Source organism: Triticum dicoccoides, chromosome 6B, assembly GCF_002162155.2.
Source record: "Triticum dicoccoides isolate Atlit2015 ecotype Zavitan chromosome 6B, WEW_v2.0, whole genome shotgun sequence".
Taxonomy (NCBI): Eukaryota; Viridiplantae; Streptophyta; class Magnoliopsida; order Poales; family Poaceae; genus Triticum; species Triticum dicoccoides.
Window position 1 is genome coordinate 36,159,355 of NC_041391.1, and position 10,623 is coordinate 36,169,977.

At 46.0% G+C, this 10,623-nt stretch overlaps 1 pseudogene; it reads left to right on the plus strand.

Annotated features, from left to right (window-relative positions):
• Positions 1-25: 25 nt before the first annotated feature.
• Positions 26-4,507, plus strand: LOC119324489 (annotated as a pseudogene).
• Positions 4,508-10,623: the final 6,116 nt, after the last annotated feature.

Below are 10,623 nucleotides of genomic sequence, written 5' to 3' on the forward strand. Positions count from 1 at the left end.
CCTGCTACCTCACTTGGTTGACGACATGGCCATGATAGTCCGGTATAGCGCACCAAGATGGCTGCCCCCCCAGCATCGTCGTTCTTGGATGTCTAGACATCTGGGCTCCCCAGCGCCTCCATCTACGAGCCCATGTCCAAGTCTCTCTTCGAGCCAGCGTTGGAACACCTCCACCTTCCTGCATCACTCCGCCTCATTAGGTCCCATGTGCATCATCTCCCAACCACCCGGGAGTGCACTACACGGTAATAGCATACTCATCCTACTTGATGTAGTAACATATTGTTCCAGCCCTCTCTTTCTTGTACTTTTATAGCACAAACTATACTGGAATTCCTTCTACGCACATCTTCAAGTTCATCATCTTATGTCTTACTTTATTCAACCAATAAGTACATTCACAAAAGAAAGGATACATTCTTAGTTCTTACAATGTTGAGATGCAGCTTGACCAATTTTGACTTGATAGCACATCACAGTTTTCATGAGGGATGCAAGGGACAACGATGTTTGCACCGGGCTTCCAGCTTCCTTTCCCATCCACCATTAGTTGTCTCGCTGACCTCGTCCGGCCTCCACTGCCAGGCCTCCTCCTCCTGTCCTCTATGAGTATTTTATTCATCCAGCTGAATCTAGACAGCTCAGCGGATACAGTTGTACCGCATCACGATTTTGTTTTTGCCTTTTTCAATCTCATCTGAGATAGCCCTGTGCATGCATGATCGTTGTGCAGTGTCTCGATTTTATTTTTCCTTTTTCAATCTCACATTTGATCTTCTTCTTTTTTTGAAATTTCCATTTTTTACTTAATTCCTTCCTAATCAATATTTGTACGCACAGATCTTCTTCTTCCTTAATTCCTTCCCAATCAACATTAATTTTTGTGGTTGCTTATTGCTATCAGATCACAGATGTATATAAATTGGTGGGACGTGGTGTAAGGGAGCGAGTGGGTAATATTTAATAGGAAAACAAGTCTTCTTTTCATTGGGACTGATTCATTGGTCGGGAGTTTGATCCATGAAATTGTCCATGATCTTTTTGCATGCGCCAACTTGTTTGATTATACGAGGTGAGGTCCAAGAGGATGAAAAATCATTTCTATCGTGATTCTAGAGAAGACAATTTCGACATTGAGTATATGGACTTGTGGAATTTGTTTAACATGAGAAACCTGCACGCGTCCATGATCATACTATAGACTCTTCTAAGCCAAAGAGGCCAAGAGCATTAAGGCATACGTTGTTTTCATGGATCCTGCCCCTGGGGCCAACTCCAAAAAGACATAAATTCTATCTCTGAGTACATGCTCGGGTGTCGTTATCTCAGATAGAGAAACCATGCATCATTTGCCATAAAAATGCACACAAGTCTTTCAAGCTAACCAAATCCTTGTGGTTATCATTCCCTCTTGGAACAAACTATTTTACGATGATACCTTGAGGATCAAACATGACAATGACGAAATAATCGAAACCTCAAAGATACCAAGCATGCAATGGACTGTGCGTTCTAATTTTCGAGGCACACCGAGGGAGCAGCCTATGCTCACAAACATTGCTACAAGCTATTCCACCACTACTTCCCAAATTTGCAACAACCGTTGGGGAGCGTCATGTCTGGTTTTTACGTGTGTGATGGTGTGTATGAGTTGGTCTGTGAGTACAACCCATTGAAGAGTCACAATATTTTCAAAAACAACATGGGGGGTGATGCAGCACCTACATGACGCACACAAAAAACTTTGCTTGTAGTAAAGAGGTGTTAGCTCATTTCATTTAGATGAAGTGACCCTCTTCATCAACTATAACTCAGCCGCCAATTGGACCATCTTCTTCGGACAAAGGGCCAGCTGCTGCAATAAGCCATCTTCTTCGGCCAAAGAGCCAACTGCTACCAATAAGTTGTCTTCTTTGGTGAAGGATCCATTTATGATAAAGCCCGATCGCATGACCAATTAGAATAATATCCTTCTAAGCACAAAGACAATGTATTGTGTTTCATAGTTGTTGGATGATATACATCGATTGTGTTGATGTCATATTTGTCACGTAATAATATTTTTTGTTGGATTTAATGAAATTTGCAGGAATTCTGACCTTCAGATCTTGGGAAAGTGCTTCCTCGAGTCCGATAAGTTTACAAATATATACTTTTTTCTATGCCGTTCATGCTGGCACTAATGTGTGTGCAATGTTGATTTACCATATATAAGAATGCATATATTAGCCTTTTTACCTATGAAAGGGACCCTTGTTTGGTATATGATATGGAAAATATGTATTAATGTGTATGTGTAGTGCAAGAGGGGGTGGTAGAAGTGCAACATGTTATGTAGCTAGTCCCCAAGCAAACATCACTGACTGGTCTCAGTAGGGGGTGGTAGAAGTGTAGCAGGGGGGTGGTACAAGTGCGACATGTTATGTAGCCAACCCCCAACAGAACATCTCACTGACCAGTATCAGCTGGAAGGACAGTCAGTGATGTATTGTTTGTAAAGTACCTCGAGACAATGAACACCAACCGGTTGTCCTGTCACTATTGTGGGTTACCGCTGACCTATCAACCGACATGTATGTGATAGATCATTCATCATAGATTTGGAGGCACAAATAGTCCACTCACGCGTAAGTGATGATAAATTTGTTCGATCGGTGCTATTCGGCCATGTGGTAGTGGATGCTATCTTGTAACAACCCCATGTCCCTAAATGTGCGCACAAGCTTGACAAAAGGTGCCCTTCCCAGTCCAAGCATGTTCATACCCTCAGCATCATACCTTTGTAGATGTAGTTTAGATTGGACATCCTCTGGCTATCGCTGGCTAACATTTTACCATAACGGATCACATGATTCCCATTGCGATGAACGACTCTCTTGTGAATCAACATGACTCTTGGTTGAATCACAACTACGAGTTTGGTTGCCTGAATTTACAGCTTTCAACATTTTTTCCTAGCGAAATCGATGTTGCGGTAAATAAAGATGAAATCGACCTTACGTCCTACCTAAGACCCAACAGTGGTGGTGGTTGTATGCTGCTTACCGCCATTCGAGCCAATGACACGTCCATGCCGAAGGCAGAGAGGAAGGGGACAAGCAACTCTTGGAGGGGAGAAGCAGGTCCTGGTGCGAGAGATTTAAGTCAACGTCGCCCACTGGCAATAATCACTAAAAGGGTAACCCGCAGAAGAAATTTAATCGCTTCTAGAGATCGGAGCCAGAGAAAGATAAGACTCCTCAACAGCACAAGCGAGCAAACGGTGGGTGAGACTTGATTTCGCGCCATGCGACACCGACATATGTTTTCTCGCGCCATCTTAATGTCGACCCCCCATACAATGTGGTGTACTTCGTTCCTCTTTTACGCTTGACTAAACTTGACTTGATAGAAACGGCCGATTCAAACTTTTCTAACGAGTGACGCTGTGCTTTAAAGTTCATACGTGTACAAGGCCAGCACTTCGTATAGGCAACCAAACGATTTTTTTTTTTGGGCACCAAACAGGCCCTATGAGACCGAGCACACCGCCAGGTCACAGATCCGCACCTTGTCGCTCCCCACCAACCAGCGCCGAGCACGTGGATCACCGGGGGTAATCCCGGAACTTTTTTTCCCGAACGTTCACAGGAAACCGCCTCGGTCCACGTTTGCCCAGCCCCCCCTCATCTATAAATTGCTACCCCACGCCTCCCCACCCCTCGTCTCAGCCGTTCGAGTACAACCCCCCAACAAATCCCGCAGCGCAAGTCGAGGAGGAACCGCAGAAGGAGATGGCGCGTACGAAGCAGACCGCCCGCAAGTCCACCGGCGGCAAGGCCCCCCGCAAGCAGCTCGCCACCACCATCGTACGTCTCGCCGCCTCCCTTGTCTCCTTCTTCTTCCCCTGTTCCCATCTGTTGTATTTCGCTGATGATCGACGGTTTCGATTGTGGCGTTTCCTGTTCAGGCGGCGAGGAAGTCGGCCCCGACCACCGGCGGCGTGAAGAAGCCCCACCGCTACAGGCCCGGCACGGTGGCGCTGAGGGAGATCCGCAAGTACCAGAAGAGCACGGATCTGCTCATCCGCAAGCTGCCGTTCCAGCGCCTGGTGCGGGAGATCGCCCAGGACTTCAAGACCGATCTGCGCTTCCAGAGCCACGCCGTGCTCGCGCTCCAGGAGGCCGCCGAGGCGTACCTCGTCGGGCTGTTCGAGGACACCAACCTCTGCGCCATCCACGCCAAGCGCGTCACCATCATGCCCAAGGACATCCAGCTTGCCCGCCGCATCCGTGGTGAACGCGCCTAAAGCCTGGATCGGAGATCCTATACTATCGTGCCCTTCGTTGTAAGATAGCTAGTTGATTCGCTTGTGGTTTCTAGACGTGTTATATACCATGCATAGTACCTCGTGATAGGCAACTTTAATTTCGCTGTAAATATCATATGTAGTCCAAAACAAATAAGTGTATGCTGCTTTTTCTTCTGGTTATGTTTCTGAAAGAACTGCAATATTGGCGTATCATTATCTGTTCAGAGCAATCACGTAATTATTGCCTTCTGTTCTTTCAACCGTTGTTGGAGCTACACATTGACCATGGTAGCAATGGTGATCATGCCAAAATGGATACATTCCATGAGTTCTTAGTTCTTACGCCTTGTGTTCGACTTCTTATGCCTTTTCTTTGACGGAACGTCAATGTTGTTACCGTTTTCATACTTGAATCCTTGTCTATTACACATGTATAGTTTAATGCAAACTACCTCATTTTCTAACTTCTATTGCCCAATACGAACTCCAAAACCAGAGTGATGTGCCTAAGATTTGTAGAACTCCACGGCCTTCAATCCTTCAAACATCATCCCCACTTTAGGCATCAAATCATCTTCACATTCAGGAAGAAAGCACTTTCACGTATGAATAAGTAAGATGAATACGCCCGTGCTCGGTGAAACCAATTGACTTGCATAGAGTGGAACACTTGCTTTCTTTATGGGTGTAATATCCTTCCTCGTTCATCTGCATCTGACACATATTTGTAGATCCCATTGCTGCACCAAGAGGTAGATGATAAGCCTGTAGAACTAACCAGAAAAAGGACACACAATTTGAGAGAAATAGGACCCATGGATTCGGCCCCCACGCCAACTGAAAGACCTGGCCAACGTCATTTTTTTACGTGAATAGCAGGAGCTCTGCCTTTGCATTATAGTAGGAAGAAAGAGGTACAGAACCCATCAGGGAAGATCCGTGTTCAATCACTCATACATCAGTGGGAGGTTCAATCACTCATACTACGATGCATGAAATTTCAAGTGCTCACTCCCTTGAAGCCTGCCTAAAGTACCTGACATCCTCTCGAATTAGCCCCGTCAGAGCAATGGCCGATAGCTCTTTCAGTTCGAAAATTCTTCTGTTCTGCTCCTTCCACAAGTTCCACAGTATGTATGCCGCGAAAGTGATCTCCTCCTTGATCGCCTCTTTTGGCCGGTTAGTAGTGCATAATCTGTCTCAGCAGTCACACAGCGCAAAATTGGACTGCCGGAACTGAAACCATGTTTCTTTTGCATATGAGCACAGCAACACAATGTGATCCGCAGTTTTAGGCTCCTGGTCACATAACTTGCACTTATCATTGTGGGGCCAACCTCGAACCTGTAATCGACATGCAGTCCAATTTCTGTTCTGAATCAAAAGCCAAACATAGAACCTAAATTTCCCTTCCATCTTGCTTTGCCATACTTTGGCCAGCCCTGGTTTATCAATCTTTGTGAGAAATTGCGCCGCATATGCTGAGCTTGCAGTGTATGTTCTATTTGCAGTAAGACTCCAGACAATTTTATCCGTCTCCGACAATAACGTAATCTATTGCACTTCCTCCCAAAGTTCGATGAACTGTGTGAGCTGCTCGACATTATCCATTCTTTGTAGTCCATGCATGCATTTTCCATTTCACAGTCCATCCTTGACAGTAACATTTTTGAATCTTGCAAGCTAGAACATGGCAAGGGCCTTAATACTTGGAGCTTCACCGTTAAGCCATCGGTCTCCCCAGAAGCTTGCAATGCTTCCATTACCTAGTTTGATCTTTGTGCAACTGCTAAACAATTGTTTATCAGTGTCGTCACAAGGTGTTGTCGATCCCTTCCACGGTCTGTCTCTATCCTCCCACCTAAACCACTCCCAGGGCAGCCTTAAGGCCCGGCTGAAACACTCAATGTTTTGATCCCGAGCACTCCATATCGTTCTGGCGAGCACACTTGTTTCCAGTTGACCAGACTCTTTCCCCCAATGATTCTGTCCTCAGCCTCCCAGAGGAAGTTTTTCCGCAACTTCTCCACCTTCTTTATTAGCCATTTGTCCGGTGAGAAAGCCGTCAGAAAGAATGTTGCCGTAGCCGTGACCACCGACTTGGTATACACCAATCTTCCCATTCTGTTAAGGAATCTTCCTTTCCTGGGAGCCAGCTTGCCCGCTATCTTATAGATCAAAGGTTGTACCTCCACTTTTCCTGGCTTTCCTACACCTAGAGACACTAGATCGATGCACTAGATCGATGCCAACGCAGGAGATAGGGTAAGCCATCATCTTCTGGATGCTTGTTTTTAGACCCGAGGTATCCCCAAACAGCTTCAAAATGGCATGCACATCAAGGAAATCAATCTGCACCGGGTTGATGAAGAGCGCCGCGACACCGGCCAAAAAGCTTCATCTGAAGCGTGCGAAGCGAATATTCAGAGGCGTGAGGATTCTGTTTTCCGTGGCCAAGGAAAGCAGTCGTTGTAGTGGTTCCATTGCAAGTATGAATAATAATGGGGAGAGTGTGTCCGCCTGTCGCAACCCTCTCATATGCACAAACGGCGATCCCCGCAATCCGTTCAATAACACCCTTGAAGAGGACGATGAAAATATTATTGAGATCATGCCTCCCCATCTTTGACCAAAGCCCATTGCCTCCAAGACCTCAAGCAAAAAAAACCCAAGAGACAGAATCTAACGCCTTGGCCACATCAAGCTTGAGGAAGACCAGATGGGTTTTTGCAGAGTGGGCGGCCTTGAGTACATTCGTCACATACAAGAAGTTATCCTGGATTGACCACCCTCGGATAAACGCACTTTGATTGTGTGTGACAAGGTAGTTTATCTCAGGGGCCAACCTAGCAGCTAGCATCTTGCTCACCAATTTTGGGATACTCTGTATTAGGCTAATATGTTTCAAATCATTGGCATCTTGCACTCCCTCTTTCTTAGGCAGCAACACAATGTTTGCCATGTTAATGAACTTTCAATTTTGCCCAATGAGGCTGGAGACACAGTTTACTGTAGCTAACAAGCCCATCTTAATTATTTGCCAGCATCTTTTAAAAAAGGTCCCGTGAATCCTTCTGGCCCCGATGCCTCTTCACCATGGGATTTAGTTATCGCAGCCAGCAACTCTTGCTCCATAGAAGCTCCCTCCAGATGGCTCAATTCCCATGTTGGGAGGCCCAGAACTTTCCAATTCAGCTTAGCAGATCTGACAAAAGGTGTTCCCATAAGGCGTTGAATCTGTCGAAGAGGATTTTGGCCTTGTTCGCGTGGTCCAAGACAGGGCCATTTGCACCAATCAGCCGTGGAATATAGTTTTTCTGCCGCCTCCCACAAGCTCTCAAGTGGAAAAAACACATGCTTGCATCACCCTATGTGATTTCTGTCATTCTAGATTTTTGTCTCCATCTCACTCTATCCAGTGCAGCAAAACCAAGCAGCTTGGCTTTTAACCGTGCACGTAACTGTCTCTCTTCATGTGAGAGCTGCCTCTCCTCTTGTTCCAAGTCCAGGTTGAGGATCACCTATGTAGCCATAGCTGACATGAAAAAACTCCACCTCATCTTCTGCTTGTTCCATGGTTTGAGCGCCCACGCTGTCCTGCCGAGCTTCCTGTGCAACACTCTAACAGGATCACCAGAAACAACCTCTTTGTTCCAAGCTTGGCTTACCACCTCTTCAAAGTCATGACATCTGAGCCAATGGTTCTCAAACTGAAAAGCCTTGTAATGGTTTATTTCCATTCTGTTGGAAATATGCCCTAGAGGCAATAATAAAAGTATTATTATTATATTTCCTTGTTCATGATAATTGTCTTTTATTCATGCTATAACTGTATTATCCGGAAATCGTAATACACGTGTGAATACATAGACCACAATATGTCCCTAGTGAGCCTCTAGTTGACTAGCTCGTTGTGATCAAAGATAGTCATGGTTTCCGGGCTATGGACATTGGATGTCGTTGATAACGGGATCACATCATTAGGAGAATGATGTGATGGACAAGACCCAATCCTAAGACTAGCACAAAAGATCGTGTAGTTCATTTGCTAGAGCTTTGCCAATGTCAAGTATCTCTTCCTTCGACCATGAGAGCGTGTAATTCCTGGATACCGTAGGAGTGCTTTGGGTGTATCAAACGTCACAACGTAACTGGGTGACTATAAAGGTGCACTACAGGTATCTCCAAAAGTATCTATTGTTTTATGCGGATCGAGACTGGGATTTGTCACTCCGTGTAAACGGAGAGGTATCTCTAGGCCCACTCGGTAGGACATCATCATATGCGCAATGTGACCAAGGAGTTGATCACGGGATGATGTGTTACGGAACGAGTAAAGTGACTTGCCGGTAACGAGATTGAACAAGGTATTGGATACCGACGATCGAATCTCGGGCAAGTAACATACCGATAGACAAAGGGAATTGAATACGGGATTGATTAAGTCCTTGACATCGTGGTTCATCCGATGAGATCATCGTGGAACATGTGGGAGCCATCATGGGTATCCAGATCCCACTGTTGGTTATTGACCAGAGAACGTCTCGGTCATGTCTACATGTCTCCCGAACCCGTAGGGTCTACACACTTAAGGTTCGATGACGCTAGGGTTATAAAGGAAGTTTGTATGTGGTTACCGAATGTTGTTAGGAGTCCCGGATGAGATCCCGGACGTCACGAGGAGTTCCGGAATGGTCCGGAGGTAAACATTTATATATGGGAAGTCCTATTTTGGCCACCGGAAAATGTTCGGGATTTTTTGGTATTGTACCGGGAAGGTTCTAGAAGGTTCCGGAGTGGGGCCCACCTGCATGGGGGGACCCACATGGACGTGGGTAGTGGGGGCAAGGCCCCACACCCCTGGTCAAGGTGCACCAAGATCCCCACTTAGAAGGAATAAGATCATATCCCGAAGGGATAAGATCAAGATCCCTAAAAAGGGGGATAACAATCGGTGGGGAAGGAAATAATGAGATTTCTTTCCTCCCACCTTGGCCAACGCCCCAATGGACTTGGAGGGCAAGAAACCAGCCCCTCCACCCCTATATATAGTGGGGAGGCACATGGGAGCTATACACGAAGTTCTGGCACAGCCCTACCTCTCTTCCTACTCCTCCTCTCCCATGGTGCTTGGCGAAGCCCTGCTGGATTGCCACGCTCCTCCACCACCACCACACCGTTGTGCTGCTGTTGGATGGAGTCTTCCTCAACCTCTCCCTCTCTCCTTGCTGGATCAAGGCGTGGGAGACGTCACCGGGCTGTACGTGTGTTGAACGCGGAGGTGTCGTCCGTTCGGCACTAGGATCATCGGTGATTTGAATCACGACGAGTACGACTCCATCAACCCCGTTCACTTGAACGCTTCCGCTTAGCGATCTACAAGGGTATGTAGATGCACTCTCTTTCTACTCGTTGCTGGTCTCTCCATAGATAGATCTTGGTGACACGTAGGAAAATTTTGAATTTCTGCTACGTTCCCCAACAGTGGCATCATGAGCTAGGTCTATTGCGTAGATTCTTTGCACGAGTAGAACACAAAGTAATTGTGCGCGTTGATGTTGTTCAATATGCTTACCGTTACTAGCCCAATCTTGTTTCGACGGTATTGTGGGATGAAGCGGCCCGGACCGACCTTACACGTACTCTTACGTGAGACAGGTTCCACCGATTGACATGCACTTGGTGCATAAGGTGGCTAGCGGGTGCCAGTCTCTCCCACTTTAGTCGGAACGGATTCGATGAAAAGGGTCCTTATGAAGGGTAAATAGCAATTGGCATATCACGTTGTGGTCTTGCGTAGGTAAGAAACGTTCTTGCTAGAAACCCATAGCAGCCACGTAAAACATGCAACAACAATTAGAGGACGTCTAACTTGTTTTTGCAGGGTATGCTTTGTGATGTGATATGGCCAAGAAGAATGTGATGAATGATATGTGATGTATGAGATTGATCATGTTCTTGTAATAGGAATCACGACTTGCATGTCGATGAGTATGACAACCGGCAGGAGCCATAGGAGTTGTCTTTATTTATTGTATGACCTGCGTGTCATTGAAGAACGCCATGTAACTTACTTTACTTTATTGCTAAACGCGTTAGCCATAGAAGTAGAAGTAGTCGTTGGCGTGACAACTTCATGAAGACACGATGATGGAGATCATGATGATGAAGATCATGGTGTCAAGCCGGTGACAAGATGATCATGGAGCCCCGAAGATGGTGATCAATGGAGCTATATGATATTGGCCATATCATGTCACAACTATATAATTGCATGTGATGTTTATTATGATTATGCATCTTGTTTACTTAGGACGACGGTAGTAAATACG